Genomic DNA, 10,436 nt, shown 5'->3' on the forward strand with positions numbered 1-10,436 from the left:
TGTATTGTTGTATGTTGATATGTGTGTAGGGGAATGTGCAGGTGTATGTCTATACAGTATGTGTGTAGGAGAATGTGCAGGTGTATTGTTGTATGTCTATATGTGTGTAGGGGAATGTGCAGGTGTATTGTTGTATGTCTATATGTGTGCAGGGGAATGTGCAGGTGTATTGTTGTATGTCTATATGTGTGCAGGGGAATGTGCAGGTGTATTGTTGTATGTCTATATGTGTGCAGGGGACTGTGCAGGTGTATTGTTGTATGTCTATATGTGTGTAGGGGAATGTGCAGGTGTATGTCTATATGTGTGTAGGGGAATGTGCAGGTGTATTGTTGTATGTCTATATGTGTGCAGGGGAATGTGCAGGTGTATTGTTGTATGTCTATATGTGTGCAGGGGAATGTGCAGGTGTATTGTTGTATGTCTATATGTGTGCAGGGGAATGTGCAGGTGTCTTTTTGTGAGGGGCTTTGTAGTGTAACAATATATTTCTGTATGGGCTGATTGTTACACGTAAGAGCCGTTGTTGCATTTGGAAATGTCTCGGTCTGGACTATAGACGGCAGCTCTGCCTCTGATCTAACGAGGCATTATGCTCTGCGGTAGACAGCTTTGAGGGGATTTCAGAAGAGGAAGTGTGAGATTTTAACAAGGAGAAGATTTGATTTGGCAAACATTGAGCGGAGAAAAGGTTGCTAAGGAGTGAAAAAAAAGACTGTCTTCAAGCTGAGTCCCACCCACTCAAATGCTGTGCGTCTATTTAGAATTGGATATAGGAAACCAAAGCCCTGAACTGCCATTGTGAAACATACAAAATGCCTCAAATTTAGCTAAAGCTGTGGAATTAGCTTTTCATACAAAGATGCTTATTTTTCTGCTAAAGATGGAAAGAAATGTGCCTTGGGTTATCTAATGACTTTGTTTTTGTTTATTCTGTCATACTGTATGTCCGTTACACTAACCTTCCAGGACATCCAGCCAATCATTTTGTTTTCATCACTTTCATTGACAAGATTGACATGGTCATTGAATAGGAATGTTAGTTCTTTGCATCAGCTTGATGTCACAGTCTCATATGCATGCTGTACAGGTACCCACTGGGCACAAACGTCAGATCAACTGACAGATCAGTCTAGTTTTGATTTTAATTTGGTTGAGTTGTCGACTAACGTGAAGTCAACGTGAAATCAACAGCAAAAAAAATTGCACTGTCATTGGATTAGGTTGATACAGTGGGGCAAAAAAAGTATTTAGTCAGCCACTAATTGTGCAAGTTCTCCTACTTAAAAAAGATGAGAGAGGCCTGTAATTTTCATCATAGGTACACTTCAACTATGACAGACAAAATGAGAGAAAACATGCAGAAAATCACATTGTAGAATTTTTCATGAATTTATTTGCAAATTATGGTGGAAAATAAGTATTTGGTCACCTACAAACAAGCAAGATTTCTGGCTCTCACAGACCTATAACTTCTTCTTTAAGAGGCTCCTCTGTCCTCCACTCGTTACCTGTATTAATGGCACCTGTTTGAACTTGTTATCAGTATAAAAGACACCTGTCCACAACCTCAAACAGTCACACTCCAAACTCCACTATGGCCAAGACCAAAGAGCTGTCAAAAACACCAGAAACAAAATTGTAGACCTGCACCAGGCTGGGAAGACTGCATCTGCAATAGGTAAGCAGCTTGGTTTGAAGAAATCAACTGTGGGAGCAATTATTAGGAAATGGAAGACATACAAGACCACTGATAATCTCCCTCGATCTGGGGCTCCACGCAAGATCTCACCCCGTGGGGTCAAAATGATCACAAGAACAGTGAGCCAAAATCCCAGAACCACACGGGGGGACCTAGTGAATGACCTGCAGAGAGCTCGGACCAAAGTAACAAAGCCTACCATCAGTAACACACTACGCCGCCAGGGACTCAAATCCTGCAGTGCCAGACATGTCCCCCTGCTTAAGCCAGTACATGTCCAGGCCCGTCTGAAGTTTGCCTAGAGTGGAGATCTGGAGTGGCCTAGCCAGTCTCCAGATCTCAACCCCATAGAAAATCTTTGGAGGGAGTTGAAAGTCCGTGTTGCCCAGCAACAGCCCCAAAACATCACTGCTCTAGAGGAGATCTGCATGAGGAATGGGCTAAAATACCAGTAACAGTGTGTGAAAACCTTGTGAAGACTTACAGTAAACGTTTGACCTCTGTCATTGCCAACAAAGGGTATAAAGTATTGAGATAAACTTTTGTTATTGACCAAATACTTACTTATATTTATGAATGTAGCTAAGATCACCCTTTGTTTTTCTTTCATAATTTTTATTTCATATAGAAATCTGTGGTTAGGGAAATGAGCACACTGCATAGCAACAAGGCAATCACTGAGAGTAGAGAATGGGAGATTTAAATTCTCTGTGCCAAACATAACATTTTATATTATCAGCTGCATCACTGTCTCAAGGGAGGTTAGTGGAATTATCACATAATGGTTCTGCTTTGTGGGAGCTTATTACCCTAATGCCCTTATTAGAGAGTACCAGAGGTGAGTGACATAATAACCACATTCATCATATACAGTGCCTTGCGAAAGTATTCGGCCCCCTTGAACTTTGCGACCTTTTGCCACATTTCAGGCTTCAAACATAAAGATATAAAACTGTATTTTTTGTGAAGAATCAACAACAAGTGGGACACAATTATGAAGTGGAACGACATTTATTGGATATTTCAAACTTTTTTAACAAATCAAAAACTGAAAAATTGGGCGTGCAAAATTATTCAGCCCCCTTAAGTTAATACTTTGTAGCACCACCTTTTGCTGCGATTACAGCTGTAAGTCGCTTGGGGTATGTCTCTATCAGTTTTGCACATCGAGAGACTGACATTTTTTCCCATTCCTCCTTGCAAAACAGCTCGAGCTCAGTGAGGTTGGATGGAGAGCATTTGTGAACAGCAGTTTTCAGTTCTTTCCACAGATTCTCGATTGGATTCAGGTCTGGACTTTGACTTGGCCATTCTAACACCTGGATATGTTTATTTTTGAACCATTCCATTGTAGATTTTGCTTTATGTTTTGGATCATTGTCTTGTTGGAAGACAAATCTCCGTCCCAGTCTCAGGTCTTTTGCAGACTCCATCAGGTTTTCTTCCAGAATGGTCCTGTATTTGGCTCCATCCATCTTCCCATCAATTTTAACCATCTTCCCTGTCCCTGCTGAAGAAAAGCAGGCCCAAACCATGATGCTGCCACCACCATGTTTGACAGTGGGGATGGTGTGTTCAGGGTGATGAGCTGTGTTGCTTTTACGCCAAACATAACGTTTTGCATTGTTGCCAAAAAGTTCAATTTTAGTTTCATCTGACCAGAGCACCTTCTTCCACATGTTTGGTGTGTCTCCCAGGTGGCTTGTGGCAAACTTTAAACAACACTTTTTATGGATATCTTTAAGAAATGGCTTTCTTCTTGCCACTCTTCCATAAAGGCCAGATTTGTGCAATATACGACTGATTGTTGTCCTATGGACAGAGTCTCCCACCTCAGCTGTAGATCTCTGCAGTTCATCCAGAGTGATCATGGGCCTCTTGGCTGCATCTCTGATTAGTCTTCTCCTTGTATGAGCTGAAAGTTTAGAGGGACGGCCAGGTCTTGGTAGATTTGCAGTGGTCTGATACTCCTTCCATTTCAATATTATCGCTTGCACAGTGCTCCTTGGGATGTTTAAAGCTTGGGAAATCTTTTTGTATCCAAATCCGGCTTTAAACTTCTTCACAACAGTATCTCGGACCTGCCTGGTGTGTTCCTTGTTCTTCATGATGCTCTCTGCGCTTTTGACGGACCTCTGAGACTATCACAGTGCAGGTGCATTTATACGGAGACTTGATTACACACAGGTGGATTGTATTTATCATCATTAGTCATTTAGGTCAACATTGGATCATTCAGAGATCCTCACTGAACTTCTGGAGAGAGGGGCTGAATAATTTTGCACGCCCAATTTTTCAGTTTTTGATTTGTTAAAAAAGTTTGAAATATCCAATAAATGTCGTTCCACTTCATGATTGTGTCCCACTTGTTGTTGATTCTTCACAAAAAAATACAGTTTTATATCTTTATGTTTGAAGCCTGAAGGTCGCAAAGTTCAAGGGGGCCGAATACTTTCGCAAGGCACTGTACCTGTAATACACTGAGCAAAAATATAAACGCAACATGTGAAGTGCTGGTCCCATATTTCGTGAGGTAAAGTAAAATATCCCAGAAATGTTCCATACGCACAAAAAGCTTATTGCTCTCAAATGTTGTACACACATTTGTTTACATCCCTGTTAGTGAGCATTGCTCCTTTGCCAAGATAATCCATCCACCTGACAGGTGTGGCATATAAAGAAGCTGATTAAACAGCAGGATCATTATTACACAGGTGCACCTTTTGCTGGGGACATTAAAAGGCCACTCTAAAATGTGCAGTTTTGTCACACAACACAATGCCACAGATGTCTCAAGTTTTGAGGGAGCATACAATTGGAATGCTGACTGCAGACATATCTACCAGAGCTGTTGCCAGACAATTTAATGTTAATTTCTCTACCTTAAGCCGCCTCCAACGTCCAACTGACCTTACAACCGCAGACCATGTGTATGGCGTTGTGTGGATGAGCGGTTTGCTGATGTCAACGTTGTGAACAGAGTGCCCCATGGTGACGGTGGGGTTATGGTATGGGCAGGCATAAGTTATGGACAACGAATACAACTGCATTTTATCAATGGCAATTTGAATGCACAAAAATACGTTGATGGGATCCTGAGGCCCATTTTTTAAGGTATCTGTGACCAAAAGATCTGTAGTCATGTGAAATCCATAGATTACGACCTAATTAATTATTTAAATTGACTGATTTCCTTACATGAACTGTAACTCAGTAACATCTTTGAAATTGTTGCATGTTGCGTTTATAGTACGTTTACAGTATATATGGTATAATACATTAGGGGTGAACACAACATACTGTATATACTGCAGCCAACAGTTACAATATCCTCTTCTCCTGTGAGTTTATGGACCTCTGTAAACCAACATAAGCATGCTGGCTACTCTGATACAACACCTACAGTCCATTAGGAAAGTATTCAGACCCCTAGACTTTTCCCACATTTTGTTAATTTACAGCCTAATTTTATAGTTGTTTTCCCTCATCAATCTACACACAATACCCCATAATGACAAAGCAAAAAAATAGGTTTTAAACAGAAATATCACATTTACAGAAGTATTTAGACCCTTTACTTTGTTGATGCAACTTTGACAGCGATTACAGCCTCAGTGTCCTCTTGGGTATGATGCTACACGGTTGGCACACATGTATTTGGGGAGATTCTTTCATTCTTCTCTGCAGATCTTCTCAAACTCTGTCAGGTTGGATGGGCAGCGTCACTGCACAGCTATTTTCAGGTCTCTCCAGTCCGGGCTCTGGCTGGGCCACTCAAGGACATTGAGAGACTTGTCCCGAAACCACTCCTGCATTGTCCTGGCTGTGTGCTTAGGGTCGTTGTTCTGTTGGAAGGTGAACCTTCGCTCCAGTCTGAAGTCCTGAGCGCTCTGGAGCAGGTTTTCATCAAGGATCTTTCTGTACTTTGCTCCGGTCATCTTTCCCTCGGTCCTGACTAGTCTCCCAGTCCCTGCCGCTGAAAAAAAACCCTACAGCATGATGCTGCTACCACCATGCTTCACCGTAGGGATGGTGCCATGTTTCCTCCAGACAAGATGCTTGGCATTCAGGCCAAAGAATTCAATCTTGGTTTCAGACCAGCGAATCTTGTTTCTCATTGTCTGAGAGTCCTTTAGGTGTATTTTGGCAAACTCCAAGTGGGCTGTCATTTGCCTTTTACTGAGGAGTGACTTCCGTCTGGTCACACTACCATAAAGGCCTGATTAGTAGAGTGCAGCAGAGATGGTTGTTCTTCTGGAAGGTTCTCCCATCTCCACAGAGGAACTCTGGAGCTCTGTCAGAGTGACCCTCGGGTTCTTGGTCACCTCCCTGACCAAGGCCCTTCTCCCCCGATTGCTCAGTTTGGCTGGGAGGCCAGCTCTAGGAAGAGTCTTGGTGGTTCCAAACTTCTTCCATTTAAGAATGATGGAGGCCCCTGTGTTCTTGGGGACCTTCAATGCTGCAGAATGTTTTTGGTACCCTTCACCATATCTGTGCCTCAACACAATCATGTCTAGGAGCTCTGTGCGCAATTCCTTCGACCTCATGGCTTGGTTTTTGCTCTGACATGCACTTGTCAACTGTGGGACCTTATATAGACAGGTGTGTATCTTTCCAAATCATGTCCAATCAATTGAATTTACCACAGGTGGACTCCAATCAAGTTGTAGAAACATCTCAAGATTGATCAATTAAAACAGGATGCACCTGAGCTCAATTTCGAGTCTCATAGCAAAGGCTCTGAATACTAATGTAAATCAGGCATTTTATTTTATATGTAATACATTTGAAAAGAATTCTAAATACCTGTTTTTGCTTTGTCATTATGGGGTATTGTGTGTAGATTGATGAGGGGGGAAATGATTTAATCAATTTTATAATAAGGCTGTAATGTATCAAAATGTGGAAAAGGGGAAGGGGACTGAATACTTTCTCAATGCTTGGATGCATTTTGACATATTCCCTCTTGGTCGATCCTAACCCCACTTTGTTCAGACTTCCCATCCTTTCCCCTTCTTTATGCAGTTACGTTTCCTCCCTCTCTGTTCTCTCTCTCTCTGTTCTCTCCCTGTTCTCTGTTTCTGCTGGCAGTGCATGTTTCCTGTGTTGTGCATTCAGCAGGAGGTCTGGACTCATCCTACCATTAGCCACCTCTGGTCCAGGCTTTGATGTGTTTGGTGTCTACTTCTGGAAAACAACACGTACACTACTCTGAGGTCCTTCCGTTTTTGCCTCACCCTGACTATTGGACCTCATTGAACATGCCCCCTCCAGCTGTCCTAGAATGCCCCCCAAGAGAGCCTGTCGTGTCCCAACTCACCTTTTCAGGCGGGTTCCCTTCAGACCTCTCTCTCACTGTCTCTCTCTCTCTCTCTTTCTCTCTCTCTCTCTCTCTCTCTCTTTTGTTCTTTCTTTCTTTCTCTCTCTCTCCCCTGCTTTCATCCTGCCATCCGCTCCTAAGCTCAAGGCAGACTCTTCTGTGGAGTACAAACAGCATACAAAGTTGGGATGTTTTTGTTGCCATGGCACCAGGAGGAAGCCTAGGCAGAGAGCTCTCTCAATATTGTATGTTTGTATTATTAAGTGTTTTTTGTTGCATTTTGAAACAATTTTTTGTTAACCTGTTCAGAAAAAATATCTGGTGGTGGCCTATGGAGTTGCAGGACTGTCTGTTTACTTTGCTTTGCTAGCATTAACTAGCTAGTTGGGAAGTCTGTTTACTTGGCTTGGCTAGCATTAACTAGCTAGTTGGGAAGTCTGTTTACTTGGCTTGGCTAGCATTAACTAGCTAGTTGGGAAGTATGTTTACTTGGCTTGGCTAGCATTAGCTCGCTAGTTGGGAAGTCTGTTTACTTGGCTTGGCTAGGATTAGCTAGCTAGCTTGGAAGTCTGTTTACTTTGCTTGGCTAGCATTAGCGAATCTAATAGGAATGATGCATCAACACCTGATCAACACAGAACCAGATTTTTATTCCACCTGCCTCAGTTTCTGGAAGGATGTGGACCGTGGTGTGAGGGGATTGCAGAGGCTCACCTCGTAGGAGACACTTGGTGATTATAGCCGAGGTGTGGTGGTCTCTCGGGCACTTGTGCTGCCGAAGCATCACCCAGGTCGGGGCTACATATTCGGTGGTGGATGTTCCAGCGCACCTACAGAGGAGGAGTAGCTGTGAGCTTCAGATACATAGGTGCCTGATAAAGAGCTCCCGACTGTTTCTCCCTCCCTGGCTGTACCATCAACGCCACCTCTACTCAAGTTACTCCTTTACTGAACTGCATCATGATCTAGCTGTGGTAAACCATCTCCCATCAACTGCCAGCTCCCTGAATTTGTTTGAGATTCTGTATGAAAAGCTTTATATTAAATACACAGGAGGTTGGTGGCTCCTTAATTGGGGAGGACGGGCTTGTGGTAATGGCTGGAGCAGAATCAGTGGAGTGGTATCAAATACCATTCCGTTTGTGTCGTTCCAGCCATTATTATGAGCCGTCCTCCCCTCAGCAACCTCTACTGATAAAATACATCTATTATTATTATTATTAGAGGGGTTGGAGAGACTGACATAGATCAGGTGGAAGCGGTTGGTAGTTTTGGCTTGATGGGTTGTGGCATGGACTGGACAATAGGACCTCAATTACGTATGTTATCTCGTCTTTACCATCAATTTCTACCAGCTATTGTCCCCATGTTGAGTCATCCCCAACTATTTCAACAGCAGATACATTTCTCTCAACATTAGCCTGCTTGTGTGTGCAGCCCGTGGGCGTAGCGACCAGAATTACCCTTCCCAATCCTTCCGTCAATCAGAGTCGCATCACCAGGCAATGTCGCCATCACCATGCACCCGTCACTCACAGACTGGTCCGGTGACACTCCCCTCTGCCATTCTGCAGGTGACAGCGTTGTCCCTGGAGACGGTGATGAGGGCAGGAGATAGTGGTGGTGATGGCTCTCTAGTCAGCAAACATGCCTTCATTGTATTCATTACTAATACTGTGCTATAATTGGTAATTGCTATAGCATGACCTGAGATGCCTGTGTACCTCCCTAATCATTGTGTCAGAAATAATCCCTCTGCCCACATGTAACAAGGCAGGAAGGTCTCAGCGTGTCACCATCATCAAAACCTCTCACTTTCCACAGGAAAGTCACAGGAAAAGCTGTTGTCCAGGGCGAATGTGTCACTGCCCACGACACACCAACAACAACCTGCAGCTCTGAGGAATTCAGCCAAGACATGCAATAATGTCTCAGCACAGAGACACTGACATCAATACAGAGACAAGCTTCAGTATACAGTACCTGCAACGGGAACTGCAATGACTAACACTAATGACTGAAACAATGCTGTCACAAAGTGAAGGAGCAAATACTGCCTTCTGGTGAAGTTTCAGACACCAATTAAGTGTTTCCTTCTCGTTATTGAAATGCTGGACTGGTCAAAAAGTGGTAGTGCAACAGAAAAACCCAAAGAGCATTTCAGGGAACTTCGCCACCGGTGGTCATTAATTGCAGAGCAATTACGAAGCATGATGTCCATAATGAGTCATTATTGCATTGTAATTGTCTCTATGTCTGAGTAATGAGGCTGGTGTTGGGTGTTGTGAATCGGCTGGTTAGTTCTGCAGGCTCCGCTGGTCTTGGGGAGAGGCATAATCAACAGCAGCAGCAGTGGAATCTCTCTAAGAGAGCCTGGATGGTGTGTGTGCCCTCTGGCCAACCATAATAAGAGGAGCTGTCATGGGAGAAGGCCAGGAGACATCAGCTCCATTTGCAGTTAAGACACAGTGGAGATGGATCACGCAGCTGAGCCGCTGTCTGTGTCCAGACAATTTAGCTCTGAACTAATATCCTCCTGACAGGGTTTAGGATATGTTTCTACAGTAATGTTTTGTCTATTCATAATGGGTCTCTTATGTTGGATGTTTTTAGGGAAATTCAATGAATTCTTGATGTTGGATGACTCGGAATTGTGTGGTGGAAGACGTATCAGATAGGCACTGGTGCTGACCCTGCCAAGAATTTATATTTTCCATTAAACCTTTTGCTACAGCTCAAATAACGATTCTGTATATTCTGCCCCATCCTGATTGCTGGTAATTACAGTCATGGGACATTTCGAGTCTGAAGTGTATAAATTAAAATGCTTTTCTTTTGTAGTTCTCCTATAGGGATTGCAGCTGCGCTTCTCTTGTCTAAAGGTAATTTGACTATTGAGGCTTTTACAGACTTCTAATGGCCTCCTATTCATTTGCATATTTTATGTATTACCAAGCTTTACAGCACGACTTGGGCAATTAAGCACTTGAGCGATTTCTCAAGGGTCCCCACCTGGACCTGAACCCAAACAACCCTTACATCTCTCTCAAGTGCATTCATATTGTGAGCATTTATCTTAATAGAATTCATTCTTAAATTCACACAGCATCACCAAAATAGTTTGAAAACGGCATCAGTCTGATGGGGTGCTGGAGTGATGGAAGAAGAATGTGTGTTCTTAGCCTGCCCCCTGCTGGTAAATGGAGAACTACACGTCAGTAGAAATGATTAGGGCTGGGACTTTTTCCTGCTCATGTATCCAGGAGCTCCTGTGGACCTCGTTTATTTTTTTTAACAAAAAGACTGGAGTTCCTCTCTACCGTGACCCTTCTTTTTTTTCAACAAAAAGACTGGAGTTCCTCTCTACCATGACCCTTCCAGTAAGGAGACGAGAGACAGGCTCTGGTGAAGTTT

The sequence above is a fragment of the Oncorhynchus mykiss genome, chromosome 21 (assembly GCF_013265735.2).
Source record: "Oncorhynchus mykiss isolate Arlee chromosome 21, USDA_OmykA_1.1, whole genome shotgun sequence".
Lineage (NCBI taxonomy): Eukaryota > Metazoa > Chordata > Actinopteri > Salmoniformes > Salmonidae > Oncorhynchus > Oncorhynchus mykiss.